At 40.8% G+C, this 18042-nt stretch overlaps 1 non-coding gene across 1 annotated transcript; it reads right to left on the bottom strand.

The window, feature by feature from the left end:
* Positions 1-17698: 17698 nt before the first annotated feature.
* LOC136201586 (small nucleolar RNA R71) lies at positions 17699-17805 on the bottom strand. Its single transcript, XR_010673934.1, has one exon. It is a non-coding gene; the product is annotated as a small nucleolar RNA R71 (small nucleolar RNA).
* Between the last annotated feature and the right edge of the window lie 237 nt (positions 17806-18042).

Below are 18042 nucleotides of genomic sequence, written 5' to 3'. Positions count from 1 at the left end.
TTTCCTTAAGGGCTTAAATAACACTACCATTGCATTAATTCCAAAGTGTGAGCATCTCGTATGTCTGACTTTAGACATATTTCCTTATGTAATGTGCTTTACAAACTTGTTGCTAAAGTCCTGGCAAATCGTCTGCAACATGTATTGCCTGAGGTTATATCTGAAAGCCAATCTGCTTTTGTTCCGGGTCGGTCTCTAATGGCTAGTGTTCAAATTGCTTTTGAGTCTCTTCATTACATGAAAAGAAACAGCGGGGTGGTAAAGGTGAAGTAGCCTTAAAAATTGACAATAGTAAGGCTTATAATCGGCTTTATTGGAGTTTCCTTAAAACGGGTTTGCACCGTATGGGTTTTCATGATATATGGGTGGATTGGATATTGTTGTGTGTGAGTACGGTTACCTATAACATCAAGGTAAACCAAGAGCTGGTGGGCCCTATAGTGCTATGAAGGGGTTTAAGACAGGGAGATCCATTGTCGCCTTACTTGTTTATTATCTGTGCTGAAGTGTTATCCAAGCTTATTGTTAAAGCTGAATTGGATGGTTTGATCACGGGTTGTAGAGTGTGTCCAGAAGCCCCTAGTATTTCTCATCTTTTCTTTTGCAGATGACAACTTCTTGCTTTTTAGTGCAACGGAAGCGGAATGTCGACAATTTAGTAGTATTCTACAAACCTACGAGGTGATGTTGGGTCAAGCTATCAATTTCACAAAATCGGGTATCTATTTTAGTCCAAATATTCGGGATGCAGATCATGTGTTGATTAAAAAATTACTTGGACTTCATGCGCCTTTGGATACTGGCAAATATTTAGACCTTCCTTCATTAATTGGTCATTCTAAAAAAGAAATTTTTAGGTTTTTGAACGAGAGATTAATGAAACGGTTTACTAATTGGACCTTTAGATTCCTTTCGAATGCTGGGAAGGCAGTTCTCATCAAATCAGTGGCTCAATCTCTGCCTACTTTTTGCATTAGTACGTTTTTACATCCAAAGTCCATATGTGATGAACTTCAAAAGATGATGAATTCTTTCTGGTGGGGTACGAATGTTGATGGGCATAATAGAAATCATTGGCATAGTTAGGAGAAGTTAAGCGTCAGAAAAGAGCGTGGTAGTTTGGGCTTCCGTAATCTGTATGATTTTAATCTTGCTTTGTTGGGTAAACAAGGTTGGAAGCTTTTGAAGAATTCTAATATGTTTCTTAGCCGCTTGTTTAAAGCTAAATATTACCCCTAGGGTTCTTTCCTTTCCTCCAAATTGGGCAATAATCCTAGTTTCATTTGGAGGAGCGTATGTAGTTCAATACATGTTTTACAGAGTGGGTTGAGATGGTGAATTTGGAGAGGGGATTCTATTTCCGTTTGGAAGGACCCCTGGTTAATTTCAGATTCTAATTATTATGTTAATTCAGTTTGTACAAAAGAGAATCGTTTGGCAGTCATTTCTGATTTATTCATTCATGGTTCGCGCATATAGGATGTGGGAAATCTGAATGCGTGGTTCGTCCAAGGTGACAGAGAGCTGATCCGTCGCATGTCTGTTCCGTGGTGTCACGTCCGTGTCTAAATTTCTAGAATTTATACCTTGATAGTAATATATATTATAATTATTAGGTGTATGATTTTTATTTGGTGCTATGGAAAAAATTTGGAGTTAATTTGATGGTTTTAGGTGTAAATTAAAAATTTAGAGTAATTTTTAAAAGATTATATAAAGATGGAGGATTAAACATGATATTTGATAAATTTGGATATACATTCCAAATTGTTCCAGATGATATGATCATCGTGATCTTTCTTTTCCTTTTTCTTTTCTTTTTTCTTTTTCAATTCCTTTTTAGATTTATCAGTTTTCTCTGAACCGTTTCTCCACCGTTTCTTTGATTTACGGAGATTCGACCATCCGAATCATTCGAAATTTAAAACATAGCATCCTTATACATAGTTCTAAGTCCTAACCGAATATTTTTTGAGTTTCGGAAGTGTTTGGAGGGAAACGTCTTAGACAGAATTTAGCGGTGAATCGATCGGGTGTATTTTGTTCAATTAGTGACCAAGGTAAGTAACTATCAACTATATTTTGAGTTTTATGTATATAGATAAATATATATCAAAGATTTTTCAGAAATTGATATTTTAGGGTTATGCATGAATTTTGTAAAATTAGTGTTTTTCATGATTTTGCTTTTTATTGTGAAATTACGGTTCAAATGAAGCTATTGATTATGCTTTTATGTGAATTTCATATTTTACTTGATTGTGTTGATTTAAGGCTTCATTTGATTGATTTACATATATACATATAAGTTTTTGGTTTCAATATATATCTATATTGAACAAAATGAATTTGATGATTTCTTACGAATTGTTTTTGGCTTGAGCAATCTGTTGCGGTTATTGTTGTTATTATTTTGGATTGAAGTCCAAATATGATTTTTATGATACAAAAGGCTAATTGAAGCCAAATGATTTATGATTATGAAATAGTTTGGAATTTGATTGTGAAAGGAAATTTGAGCACGCTATGATTTTATGATTTTATATCCATCGAGAGTTATCCGGATCGGTGGTTTTATATTTGAAGACCATGTTCAGTGAGGGACATGGCCTGTGTACACAGTTTGAAGACCTATTGGGTATGGCAGTGAAGTGTTGGGTAAGACCATATGGGATAGTCAATGTTAAGAGACGTCTCGACTATATATGTGGTTATGGATCGATACTTAAGGGGAGAAACTCGAGGATGGATACAATGTTTTAAGTTCCTTTGGATTATGTTTTCGGTTATGATTGATTTTGATATAAGGTTTTACGTTTGATTGAATACGAGTTGGTTTGATAAAACACTTATTTGATTACAAGTAGGTTTGATAAAACATTTATTCGATTATTTGTTTTGATTCGTTTTGATAAGATGCATTATATATATAAAGTTATATGAACTTAAGTTTTGAGTATATTTTATAAGGTTTTGATTAAATCCCTTTATAAATGTATATATGTAGCTATGTTAAGTAAAATTGGTTTTTATAGATGATAGTTTCTTACTGAGATTTTTGTCTCACGTTTTTAAATGTTTTAATGTTTTTAGGTGAAAAAGTACAGGATATAGAGAAGGTTACCGACCGATTAGGCAAGGTTTTGGAAGTTGGCTGCTTATTGTTAGAATTATGATAGAACTTTGGTATTTCAATTGTAATATAATGAAGTAGGTAAATATATGTTGAGGTCCTCGAATGACTAATGTAGTATAAGATATGAATTATTTTAGAATATATATTGAATAAATATGATATGATGATATTTGAATAAATTGGAGACTCCTAAGTTTTTATTATGATCTTTCTATTTCACGCCCGATGCCGATTGAGGTCGTTTAGGGTCGGGTGTGACAGTTTGGTATCAGAGATCTAGGTTAAATTCTTCGGACCTAAGGTTGATTGTAATTAAGGAATATCGATATTTGGTGATAGCTAAGAAATAATCGATAGTAATTGAGGAATATGGATATTTGGTGCAAGCTAAGAAATAATTTGAAATTTTTCGAGGATTGAGAAACTAGCTAATGAGGGGTAGACACGAGATTTGATGGTTAGTAAAATATTGGGTGTATGAAAATTAGTAAATTATTTGATATTTGGCGACATGGGTTACATATATGATCTTAAGTATGACTTGGAATTGATATTTGAGAGTTTAATAGTTAGCTTACAACCATATATACATGAGATATGAGTAAATTAGAACTTTGAGCTAGAGATAATAGAGAATTGTCTATATAGGTGCGGCGGGAGAATCAGATTCGTATATGAATCTTATGATTCATTTTACGACCAGATAGAGGTTGAATCTGTCATGGAGTCCCAAATGAAAGTTCTTTATTATTATCTTACGTTTCCAAGGGTTTTTGAATCGCCTTAATCGGACTCCGTATGAAAAAGTTATGCTGAAAACGGCATATGTTGGTCATTTTAGCGTTAAACCAGAATTTGGTTTTTGCTTTGATTTTTCTCCTTATTTGAGAGACATTGCTACTGGTCTACATGATAAGTTGGTATTTTTATGAATATAGAAAATTGAGGAAATGATAAAGTGATCAATTGAAGTTATTAGATATGGGATTGAGAAAGATAAAATATGGAGGTTTCATTTAATGAGTTTCGAAGTTGATTAATGATTGAGAGATTATAACATGAATTTAGTGTATTATAAAATCTTAAGTTGAATAAATGAGATCTGAAATTTAAATTACTATTCTATTGGTGAACTTTATCGGGTTGAGGTTTAGAATTATTGAGAGTTATATAAATACTGATGTTTAGAGAGATACCGATGTTAGTGATCAATGAGAAATAAAATGAGAGAATATATTAGAGTTGATGATTTGATGATTAAATATGAAAATTTGGTAAGCTTAAATAATGTGTGAAGAAATAATTAGGATATGAATATTGAGGATAAATTTTTTTGATCTTAAACACAGTTTGAGATAGGAAATTAAGAGATAAATATGATATAAGAGGATATATATGTTGATAATTGAAATTTTGTAGTACATATATTGTTAATAGAAGTTATTTTTAGTTGAAGTTTGTATGATTATGGTTTAAGTTTATATAAGGATCAAATGGAGAGTTTATAGGTCAAATAAGAAAATCGAATGATATTATAGATTTATTGACTTTTATGGGTGTAAAGATATTATTTGGAGTTTGGAGAAGACAGAAAAAAAACATTGATTGTCGTAATTTAGCGAACAGTGCGGCTCATACCATATCTGTCATGTTCCAATGCTAATTTTTTCAAGATTCTAGTATTCATTTTTTTTTTAGTGCTATATGTAATGACTTGATTAAAGTTTAAATAAAGTTCATTTCCCTAAAAAAAAGAAAAAGTAGCTATTTCAGTATTAGGTGTAAAATATTAAATACTACAATAACATATATCTTAAATTTTGGAAAATAATATATAATTTAATTAATTTAATTAATTAATTTTTTTGGCGAATTTATTTTAAGTAAAATTAATGTGAAAATTTTATTTTTTTCAAAATTATTGACATACATATATTAATCTAAATATAACCTTTTGGGTCATTGATGTAGATTTGATAACCCGCGAAGCGCAAAACGGGTTATATTCATTTCGCAAGCCCAGCCCATATTAAAGCCCCATGGGCTAAGATTGGACGGGACCCGAATGAAGGAAGCGGGCGCAGCGAGTAAACCGCCCCGAATTCCTAAACGGAGCGTCAAGACTCCCACTCAAAACCACGTTCGTTGCCATGAAAGCCACGAAAGGGACATGGCCTAAAAAGGGGTAACCGCCCTCAGAACGTGGCCCACTAAGGAGTAACCGCCCTCGGCGGTTACCCAAAAAACACCTATAAAAGGCCTTAAGAATAAGGGGGGAGGTACGTTCACATTTTTTCCCACAAAGCTATTGCTAAATTATAGACTCATTCTTACAAAACTGACTTGATCGTCGGAGAGTTTTCCCGGAGATCCTGTCTCCGGTTTTGTTTTGCAGGTAACTCCGGCAAAGAATATCAAAGCGGATCCAGCAAGTTATCATTGGTGCGGTGAGCGTGGACCTTTTTTACTAACATTTGGTTAAAGGTACACGAAGAACATATCAGAACCATCACGAACGACCGGCGTTACCACTAGATCAACCAGTATGAACTCCAGGGGACCACGGATTGCGAATTCGCAACCTGCAAGTACACAGCCTGTGGTGCCTAGCTCATCGGGTCCTTCGGGATAATTGAGTCCCTTATTGGAGGTCCAAGTGCAAACTGAGATGGAAATGTCCAATAGTGATTTCGTGTAGATGGCTAGACAAGTTTTGGCTTCGAACATGAGCCAGGCGGCTGGAGATCGAATGATTAATTTACTAACGGCCCTCGCCGAACACAATACCGCCGTGACGGCTGCTCCTCAAGAACCTGTGGTTATCTCAACACAATCACCGACTATCCCTGTCATATCGGCCCTCCCGCAGCCATCTCAGGCGCCAAATCAAGTGGGCCAGAGTAGTCGCACAAACCCACAGCCACCCGAGCAACTACTCGCACCCAGATCTCATTACGACGATACATCCGACCTGGAAGCCATCCCAACCGTTTCCAGGAGTGCAAGGCACTCTTCCGCTACAGCAAGTGGAACCTTTTCCTCACAGACATTCGGAGTTGATGACTCCTGGGCGGGAGCACACATGGAACTTTGATCCTATAACGGGACAGCGATTAGTCCCCCAACAGGCACACGTCTCAACACCGATGGGCGGGTGGATGCCACCCAGAATTCACCAGCAGCGGATGGAAGAAGTCCGGCGAATACCCGATATTGACTTAGAAGATCAATTACGAAGCATGATGGAGCGAATGGGGTACTCGTCTAGGCCGAGAGCAGAGGTCCAGAGCGATTCACCTTTTGCCCCTTCGTTGCGGGAATTCATTCCAGATCACAGAATCAAAGCACCTGCCATACCAAAATACTATGGGGATCCAAATTCTGACCCTGAGGCTCATGTCAGGAACTACAGAGAGTTAATGGATGTTGCAGGGGCAAGCGAAAGCATAATTTGCAGGTTATTCTCGACAACTTTGGGCGGTGCGGCATCTGATTGGTTTCGATCTTTACCGGCAGAATCTATTCACAATTGGAAACAATATAGTCGGGATTTCTGTGCGAAGTTCGTGGGCTGTAAAGCGGCAGATGTGACAGATAGGCAGCTGAAGGAGATCAAACAGAGAAACTATAATTCCCTAAGGGAATTTGTTGTCGCCTTTAACGATATCCTGGTGCGATTGCAGAACCCGGATATCGTGAGTATTCGCAACATCATGGCGGATGGAACCACAGATTGGAGCATGCGGGAAGAAATCATCCGTAACAAACCACGCACTGTAGCCGAGCTCATGAAGATAGCAAAGGAATTCATGGAAGTGGATGATGTCAACAGGGAACATAGGGCCCAAACTCGGCGAGAAAGAGATGCCGCTAGAACCACTTCGGACAGTCGGCGTCAGACCCAGTCCAAAAGTAATTTTGTTCAAAGAGGCGATCGTCCCTTTCAAGGTGGAGGACATCACACACCACTAAACACGACTCGCCAAGAGGTGTTACTTTGGATCGAAAAGAGCCCCTTGAAGAAGGATGTGCGGTTCCCCAAGGTAAAAGGTCGAACCAGTTTGGGGCGACATCCTAACAAATATTGCAGGTTCCACAGATTGAATGGCCACGACACAGATGATTGCTACGAACTGAAGAAGGAAATAGAAAAACTGATCGAGAGAGGCAAGCTGAGTCAATTTGTAAGAAAAGAAACAGCTGATGAGAAAACAACGCTCCCGCATGAGGGAGAAACACGGCCAGAAAAGAAGCAGAAGAAAGGGGTGATAAACGTGATAGCAGGCGGAATCTACGAGCCTCCAACAAAAAGAACTCGCCGTGAACGGCGAAAGAGCAACACACATAGGGGGGATGCCCTCAATTACTCATTTGCGAGAATCACGGAGCCACATGCAGATGCCCTGGTGGTCACGATGGCCGTTGAAGGATGGGACGTCAAGCGGGTCCTTATCGACACAGGTAGTTCTTGCAACGTCATTACTCGGACAGCATTCAACAAGTTGGGAATCAACGACGAGCGGGTGGAACACACCTTCATGGATGTAACTGGTTTTGGGGGTCAATCCTCCCAAACAAGTGGGCAGGTGGTGTTGGAGGCAGAAATGGGCGATAAGGATCTAAAATGGCGAGGTGATTTAGAATTTGCAATTGTTGATCTCCCACTGGCCTACAACATAATTCTGGGACGGCCATTCCTGTCGGAGATAGAGTCGCTCATCTCAATGAAGCATTTAACGTTACATTTGCCAACACACCAAGGGCGAGTCATAGTTGAAGGTGATCAACTTGTATCTCAACAGGCCTATACATTATCACTTGAACCAAAACCGGAAGAGGAGGATAAAGTCGAAGAGAAGCTGCCGGCGGAAGCATTGGGAGAAACGGAACTATTCGCCATCTCGAATGACAAGAACGTGCGAATAGCGGCTGGACTCTCAGAAGAAACAAAGAAAGCCATTACCGAGGTATTGATCCAATGTGAGTTGGCATTTGCCGCCCCAAATGAAGTGCTAAAAGGAATAAGCCCAGATGTAGCAACCCATCGGTTGAATGTAGACAAAGGGGCAACCCCAGTGCGGAAAAAGAAGAGGGGACATGCTCCTGAGCGGCAAAAGGCGATTGAAAAAGCAGTGGCGGACTTGCTAAGGTCGGATGCGATTCGAGAAGTCACCTATCCGGAGTGGCTAGCCAATGTGGTGCTAGTCAAAAAGCCGAATTGAACGTACAGAATGTGCGTCGACTTCAAGGACTTGAACAAGGCATGTCCGAAAGATATGTATCCACTTCCTAACATTGATATATTGGTAGATGGAACTGCAGGATATGAAGCTTTATCATTCACCGACGTGAAATCCAGTTACCATCAGATACCCATGGAGAAGGCGGATGAAATCAAAACATCATTCATAACTCACCAGGCGACTTATTGCTTCAAGGTGATGCCATTTGGATTGAAAAACGCGGGAGCAACATACCAGAGGATGATGAACAAGATATTTTCAGACAAATCCGGCGAGAACTTCTCGATCTATGTTGATGACATGATCATCAAAAGCAAGAAAATTCAAGACCACCCGCGGGATATCAAAGAAATCCTAGAAGTGTTGATCAAATATGGCCTCAAATTGAACCCAGAGAAATGCACATTCGGAGCAAGAGCGGGAAAGTTCCTGGGTTTCATTGTTAGCGGCAAAGGGGTTGAGGCGAATCCTGAGAAGGTTAAAGCAGTAATGGAGATGAAGACGCCAAGGAACATAAGGGAAGTACAGAGACTGAACGGGCGGTTGGTGGCATTAGGGCGATTCATATCATGCTCAGCTAGGCGATGTCTACCTTTCTACAATGCCATCAAAAAATCCAAGTCCTTTGAATGGACGTCGGATTGTCAGGAAGCATTTGAGGGGATAAAACGATTACTATGTTATCCGCCCTTAATGAGCAGGCCGGAAGACGGAGAAGATTTGTTCCTTTATGTATCCGTCACCAGCATGGCGATATGCACTGTGATGGTGCGAGAAGAAGAAGGGCAACAATATCCAGTGTACTACGTGAGCAAAGTCCTGAAGGATGCAGAACTCCGGTATTCGAAGTTGGACAAAATGGCCCTCGCAGTGATAACCACGGCGGCTAGATTGAAACCATACTTTCAGGCGCATACTATCATTGTGAGAACTGGCATCCCGATGCGAAAGGTACTGCAGAAACCTGACGCATCCGGCCGGTTGATGGAATGGTCAATTCGCCTGGGCGAATTCGATATCCGCTATGAAGGAAGACCAGCGCTAAAGAGCCAGGTGCTCGCCGACTTCGTGAACAAATTCACCTGGGATGATGATGAATGTCCAAAGGCACAAAAAGAAGAGTGGAGCATGTACACAGATGGGGCCTTATCTGCAGACGGAGCTGGGCTAGGAATCGTCATCAAAGGTCCAGAGGTTATCCGCCTGTATTATGCAGCAAAATTAACTTTCAAAACTAACAATAATGCCGCAGAGTATGAAGCAATGATATGCGGATTGAAGTTGCTCAATGAACTCACCCCAGAAAGAGTGGTAATCTACAGCGATTCCAAACTCATGATAAACCAGATCACAAAAAATTATCTGGTGAAACAGGAGGAGCTAGTAAAATACCATCAGGTAGTCGGCAGATTGACACAAGAGTTAACGCACAAGGGAGTCGTTTGGGAGATGGTGCATGTTCCACGAGGCCAAAATGCAAAAGCTGACGAATTGGCAAAAGCAGCGGCAAGTAGAGAACCATGGAGTCAAAAAGCATGCAGCTTGGAAATAAAATCGGCACCAGCATTCGAGGTTGATCAGATTATGATCATCGAGGAACTGGAAGACGATGAAGATTGGCGGATGCCAATCCGTCAATATCTGGAGCAGGGGGATTTGCCGGTTGATAAGAGCTTAGCCAGAAAAATAATTGGGCAGTCGGCACGATACTCAATGCGGGATGGAACTTTGTATCGGAAATCGTACACATGTCCATGGTTGAAATGCGTTAGTCGCAATGAAGGAGACTATGTGCTGCGAGAACTACACGAAGGAATTTGTGGCGCGCACGAAGCTTCGGCGGCATTGGCAAGAAAGGTTAAACTGGTGGGATACTACTGGCCCAAGGTGGTGGAAGATTCCCAGAAGATGGTTGCGGAATGTCACAACTGTCAAATCCATGCGAATGAAAAGCATGTTCCCGAAGCTGAACAAATCACTATAATGACGGCGTGGCCATTCGCAACATGGGGAATTGATATAGTGGGTCCATTCCCAGAAACAACAAAGAAAAGGAAGTATTTGATAGTCGCAGTGGACCACTTCAGCAAATGGGTAGAAGCGGAGGCAGTAACCGCACAAACACCTGAGCGAATGATCAAGTTCTTACGAGAAAACATTATCATGCGATTTGGGATCCCGCAGAAGCTTATAACCGACAATGGCACCCAGTTCAACTGTGCCAAGTTCAAAACATACTGCGAAAGCATGGGAATCAAGAATCATTTTTCTTCTGTAAACCATCCCCAATCAAATGGTATGACGGAGGTTACCAACAGGGCCATGGTTCGAGGCATCAAGAAGCGGCTAGGTGACAAAAAAACAGGTTGGGCGGATGAGATACCCCATATGCTATGGGCATACAGAACCTCTGTAAAGGCAGCAACAGGCGAAACACCTTTCTCGCTAGTTTATGGAGCCGAAGCAGTCCTACCTGTTGAAATCAAGTCGCCCACAGATCGGACAATTTATTATTGCGACACACAAAATCCTATCAACATCAGAGATGCTTTGGATTCTGTGGAGGAACGAAGAGAAAAAGCTTACATGCGAATGGCAATGTACCGCAATAGAATCAAGAAATACCATGATAGAAGAATGCGAAAAGTAATAATCAACGAGAACGACTTGGTCTTGAAAAAAGCGGATAAAATACAATCCAGAGATGGCAAAGGCAAGCTGGGCGTCAACTGGATCGGACCATACAAAGTATCCAAGAAGCTGGGACCAGCCACTTTTGAAATAGAAGAAATGAGCGGAAAGAAGCTCCCGCGCACCTGGAATCTAGAGAATCTACGCCTATATAGAAAGGCCGAGTAGTTCGAGGAAATGACGAGTACTCTTTTTCCTTTTATGAGTTTTTCCCACTAGGTTTTCTGATAAAAGGTTTTAATGAGGCTTCGATCCCGCACAATTGGTGTACATATGTAATAAACTTTTTCTCGTCATCAATAAAAGTTATTACATTCACTCAGTATGTTACAACAAAATGCGGATTCTTTACAAAAACACATAAATGTGTTGCCTGTTAAAGAAAGGCGGATGCATGATTACGCATCACTCGCAAAAAACCTTAGGGTTAAAATCAAAAACACATAAATGTGTTGCCTGTTAAAGAAAGGCGGATGCATGATTACGCATCACTCGCAAAAAACCTTAGGGTTAAAATCAAAAACACATAAATGTGTTGCCTGTTAAAGAAAGGCGGATGCATGATTACGCATCACTCGCAAAACCTTATGATCAAAACTTATGATTATTTTCGAAAGAAGAAGAATTATAAGTTAAGGCATAAAATTAAGCGAATAAACGAGTACTCAAAATTGCAAAAAGGGTCTGGCCGCCCTAGCTATGAAGAAACACAAATATGGAGTCGGCAAAAAGACAAAGGGCGCATATAAAGGACAAAAAAGTGACAATCACACACATATGAAAAGAAACAACCGAAAGAAAGTATATATATCAGAGCGGTTTGTTACATGGTTTTTACATACAAAAGTTCAAATATAAGTTAAGCTATGCTACAGCTTCCTCTCCTTCGCCCCTAATGCCCTCCTGAACTGCGGCGACTCCCTCATCTCCTCCGGTAGGAGGATCTACTTCAAGCGAATCCTCAACCCTTGAATCGGTAACCGCTTTAGTAACCTCTTCGGTGAGAGGTACCTCTTGCACAGGTTGAGAAACGGCTTGGGGTGCCTCTCCTTCCGCGGGCTGAATAGGGATCTCGCAGCTAATCGGAGGATCCTGAAGACTCTTCCAATCTAAGAAGAGTACCTCATCCATATCAGCATCCTCGGCTTCCAGCTTATCCCACTCCCCAGTTAAATCCTTTTCAGGGATGGGAACTTTGGGGCGGTTAAGTACTAGACCCTGATGCCCGTGCTCATAAGCCGCATGAATCCGCTCCCCATACCAGTAGATGCGGGCGCCATCTTCAGCCAAAATCTCCTCAACCCTCTTCTTTTGGGCCTCCTTGAAAGCAGCTAGGTCGTCGAGGGCTTTTTGCAGTTCATCGGACTTGGCCTGAAGGGATTTAAGGGCCTCCTCCTTCTTGCCCACGGCCTTCTGACAGGTGCCCTCTAGGACCTTCACCTTCCCTTGGACATCATCATAAAGCGACTTCTGAGTCGCCAATTCCGTACCAAGACTTTCCAACTCCTTGGCTCGCTCTGCATCCCTTCGGAGAATGCCCTCAGCGAAATTGATAATCTGCATATAACACGTCTCACAAATAAAAATGGGCGAATAGAAATATGCGGTTACAATGAACACAAGATATTTGAAAGCGAAGGACAAAGAAATAATATACCTCTACAGAACGCTTCTCGATCCCTTCCACAGCAGTAGGAAGCGGTACTTGCTCGCGCACACGGGAGGCAGAGGGAAGTCGCCCGAGGACATTGCATATGGAAGATACAATATCCTTGCAAGAGAAGTTCACGGCCAGGCCGAAAGTCCTAGTCCACCATCCGCTAATATCGGGGATTGGCTGCAAAAGCATAAAGAAAAATATCAAGAGAACGGCAGATAGCTCATGAGGAAAAAGTAGCAATACGAGAGGGAGTAGATCAAGATACCTCGTGAATGGGGGTACTGCTCTTTCCTTTAGACGAGGCGGATACAGGTGCGCCGCCAACAGTAAGGGACACAGAAGTGTTCTTCTTTTTAGAACGAGAAGACTCTGTATCCGCACTTATCTTCCGCTTCCTGGTTAAAGGAAGATCCTCGGAGGCAGAAGCGAGACCTTGTGAAGCGGAAGCCCTAACCGGGGAAGCCGCCCTAATAGAAGGAATCGTCCCTCCAGAAGGATCCGCCCCTACAACGGAAGCGGTTTCCGTCATCCGCTTCTTTCTTCTCGCCAGGGCTTTAGCCTCCCGATTTGCAGCGATTTGAGATAGAGGATCACCCCTGCAAAGGGTTAAAAGAAACCATCAACTCGGAAATAAAAAGTACCTTGCACAAAAACGCGGTAAGGAATATAGACAACGCGATCCCCCTCGCGGTACGCAATCGCAACTCGGCTCCTTAGCATATGAAAGGCCTGATCGTATGTCCATACAAAAGGAGGAGTGCTCTTTAGGAACTTGATAACGGCGGATTCTTCCTTGCTGGGATACCCGAAGTTCAAACTCTTTACGTTGGGTCGGCTCCAGGAACGAAGGAAGTTCAGATTTTCCTCATTAAACTTGATAAAAAAGTAAGATCGATCCCACTCGCGGATCTTGTTCAGCTTCTCGTCAAAACCATAGTATCCGCTCTGGCGGATGAAAGTGAAATACCCCACCGAGCTTTTGAAATGGTGGAGCTTAGAGAAGATTTTGAGCGAAAAGGGAACCTCCAAACAATCCGCCAAGAATTTGTCCAGAGTCAAATCGGCCCAGCCGTTAGGATGCAATTGCCCGGGCGCGATTCCGTAACCGCCTAAGACGGAAGCAATCTCATCCGCCAGCGGATAAGTGAAGCCGCAGATAATCTGGGCCACGAAAATAGTGAAATACCCCTTTGGGTAATCGCTCGGTCCCCTATCCTCCCCAGGAATGATAGTCTCGAGACCTCGGAGCCAGGGATAATGCTCCCGCAAATCATCGATTGTCTCTTGACAAACCAGACTTCCCGACCTATCCTTCTTTGGTAACAAACGAGGGGTTGGGACAGGTGGCGGAATCAACTTTTTTGGGTCAAAACCTAAACCCTCGTCGGTTGTATTCGCCAGATGAAGGAAGTCGGCGGGATGAGAATTACACCCAGGAGAGCTGGTTGAAGCTTCCTCAACCATCTCTTCGACCTCGTTAGAGACCTCACGGACATAATCGTCGTCAAACGGCGCGAAATCGAGGTCTGACATGATCGATAAAAGGAAAACAGAAGCCAAAAAGCCGAACAAGGAACAAATGTGAAAAGAAAAACTTAGATGAAAAAGACAACACGGTGAAGTGACGGGATTAAGAGGTCAACGCCGGAAAAGAAGTAACGAAATCAAAAGGTCGACGCTGGAGAAAACGAAAGAGGGGAAATGCACAAATTCAAAACTTTGAAATAATCGGACAAAGACGAAGCGTCCCCTATAAAAAGACCCTAAAAGGGCTCTTGCTAGACCAAGGGGGAGGCATGTGATAACCCGCGAAGCCCAAAACGGGTTATATTCATTTCACAAGCCCAGCCCATATTAAATCCCCATGGGCTAAGATTGGACGGGACCCGAATGAAGGAAGCGGGCGCAGCGAGTAAACCGCCCCGAATTCCTAAACGGAGCGTCAAGACTCCCACTCAAAACCACGTTCGTTGCCATGAAAGCCACGAAAGGGACATGGCCTAAAAAGGGGTAACCGCCCTCAGAACGTGGCCCACTAAGGAGTAACCGCCCTCGGCGGTTACCCAAAAAACACCTATAAAAGGCCTTAAGAATAAGGGGGGAGGTACGTTCACATTTTTTCCCACAAAGCTATTGCTAAATTATAGACTCATTCTTACAAAACTGACTTGATCGTCAGAGAGTTTTCCCGGAGATCCTGTCTCCGGTTTTGTTTTGCAGGTAACTCCGGCAAAGAATATCAAAGCGGATCCAGCAAGTTATCAAGATTAAATCGATCTTGAGGTTTTAATTTTAAACCAACAAAGATTACAAACTTCTCAAGCTAAACTTGAAGGTTGAGTAAACCCAAAAGGAATGAATCCTTGCTCCAATGGAGGCTTCAAAATATAATATTCATCAAAAGTTAACCAACATTACAAAAGATGGAGAATATATACTCCTCCCAAATAAAAACAAAGACTAAAAGGCCACCCATAGGGTTACCAACAACTAAGGAGCCCTAGGGGTAAAATAGGAAATGCATAAAGATAGATATTAGGGTAAATAAGTTCAATGGCAAAGTGGTAATTAACTAAATGGAAAAACAGTAAATAAGAGGTGGCAGAAATTGTCCTTAACACAAGAACTTGGTGAGGAAGTATTCCTCAACCCAGGTACGCCCCGCGTGGCCTCCCTCACGCCCCGCGTGGATGTGTTCCTGAACTTGGTGCTTCTTGTTGGGCACTCTTACACGTGGCGTCCTGGAACATACGCCCCGCGTACTTGATCCCTGTTAAGCCCAAAATATACCTAAAATATCATCAATAATTACATCAATATTGCTACGAATTTATGCTATTTATAATTGTTTAGAAAGCTTTTACTCTCGAATATGTTTCTTTCTTGTAAGGTACATAAATATTTGGTAAAATCCAAATAGGAACGAAAAGAGCTCAAAAACAGAAGAAAAACCCTACAAAAGGAGTCGAAGACGACGAAAATTAATAAACGCCAAGTCGAGGACGAGAACAAAAGCCGAAGAAGTGAAAAACGTTCCGTGCCGCGACCGCGGCCCCCAAATTCTCGGTCGCGACACGCGTTCTTCAGCTTCTCCTTCCCTTCGTTCGAAGACCAATTGATGCTCCCCCATTCTCGGTAGAGAATTTAATATTCTCAGTACGAGCAGGAGTCTGTAAAAGCCTAGTTGCACACTTTCGTTTTCGACGAAACACGATCGTTCGGGTGGATAAAGACGTCCTTTCACAACGGATATGATTCTTCACAACGGACACGACACTTCAATCAAGACTCTTCAACATCTATAAATAAAGAGTTGATGGAGAGTTGAAGATATGTAGAAGAAAGAGATTAGTATAGAATTTATGCAGAAATTCCGAGTCAAGTGATTCAGAAGTTAGATTTCGATTCTGTAAAAAGCAATATGCTGTACACACATTGTTTATTCAATAATAACAAGTTCAGTAGCGTTTAGACATTGTTCCAATTTAGTTTTCATTTTGGTAGTAGACCGACCCAGTCTCTATTACGAAGATTCAACGAGAAGATTGAGTAGAGGTCCGCCCCTGAGCCTGACAAACTCTAACGAAACCCAAGGAAAGGATTGACAACCCGTTCACTTGCAAGTCGTCGAATGTTTCCATACTCCATGTTCTCTGTAAACTTGTATCCATTTATATTTCATCTAATAAAGTCCGTTCTATTCGATAGATTTTTATGCAGCACTTTGGTAAAGGATCCGAAGTGGATGCTGGTGTTTTCATTAAAACGTATTTAATTCAAAATATTTACAAGGAAACTTTGTTGAACACTTAGGCAAATTATTATCTCGAAAGAGTTTTAATTTGATTAAGGGCAATTATCCCGGATAGGGTTTTGTCATGTTCAAAGCCAAATAATTAGAGGTTCCGTCATTTATTTCATCTTTATAATTCATACAAAGTTTAAAGTTGTTTTCTTTGCTTAATGCAAATAAATACATTTGTTTACTTTTCTAAAAAGTACTAAACGTTCCTATCTTGTAAATTCATTCTTAAATCAGAATATTTTCTAACATTTGCATACTCTAATCTAATTCTCATTCTAGCAATTTCAAAACCAAAACCGATTAAACGATTTTCCATATTATAAACCTTAAAAGTAAATTTAACCGATTCTAAATAAGTTTTGTTTAAAAAACGTTCCATGTGGGATCGATATCTTTTATTACTACAAGTGTATACCGTGTACTTGCGGAAATCGCTCAATAAGTTTTTGGCGCCGTTGCCGGGGAACGCCAAAATTTTTGACAAAATTTTAAATTTTTCGTGTTTTATTACGAATCTAGGTTTATTCATACTTATTTTAATTTTTTTATTTTATAATTTTCAATAACTAATATATTTATTCTTCAAATTCTGTTTTTTTAGGTAGTTTCGGTTCGTGCAAGATTTCAAGTTCATGCGCAGTTCTCGAAGTTCAGGCATACCACCAAAACCACTAGACCCAGAAATTGAAAGGACACTTAAGAAGAACAAAAACAACACCAAAAACAAAAACAAAAACAAAAACAAAAACAAAACCCCAGTAAAGATAAAGACCGAGTCTGGTAAAATGGCAGACCCACCAACACTTATGGATTACGCTAGGCCAGGTGTGGCCGGTGTAACCAATAGTATCGTTAGACCCAGAATCACCGCAAACCAATTTGAAATTAAGCCTGCGTTGCTTAATATGTTGCAAAATAATATAACATTTTATGGGTTAACTAACGAAAATCCTAACACCCATTTAACAAATTTCCTTGAAATTTGTGACACTTTTAAAATCCCAGATGTGACTGCAGAAGCAATCAAACTTCGCCTTTTTCCTTTCACTTTGAAGGATAGGGCTAAAGAATGGTTAACTTCTATGCCAGCCGCAACTTTTGCCACTTGGGAACAATTAGCCCAAGCGTTTTTATCAAAAAAAATTCCTTTAGCAAAAACCGCAAGAGTCATTAAAGAGTTAACATCTTTTTCTCAAAATGATAATGAAACTCTTTATGAGGCTTGGGAACGTTTTAAAGAACTTCAACGTTTATGCCCACACCACCAATTGCCCGCTGAACTTTTAATGCAAACATTTTATAATGGACTAAATCCTACAACTAGAGGTTCATTGGACGCTATGTCTGGAGGGTTATTCATGAAGAAAACATCTGCCAAAGCAAGAGAACTTTTGGAGGAAATGGCAATCAACAGCTATATGTGGCCCGTGGAACGTGGACACGTACCAATAGTGAAACCATCATCCTCAGCAACTTCATCAGTTAAAGGTATAGTGAATCTTGATCC

The sequence above is a fragment of the Euphorbia lathyris genome, chromosome 7 (assembly GCF_963576675.1).
Source record: "Euphorbia lathyris chromosome 7, ddEupLath1.1, whole genome shotgun sequence".
NCBI classification, from domain to species: Eukaryota; Viridiplantae; Streptophyta; class Magnoliopsida; order Malpighiales; family Euphorbiaceae; genus Euphorbia; species Euphorbia lathyris.
This window is presented reverse-complemented; position numbering and strand designations above follow the sequence as displayed.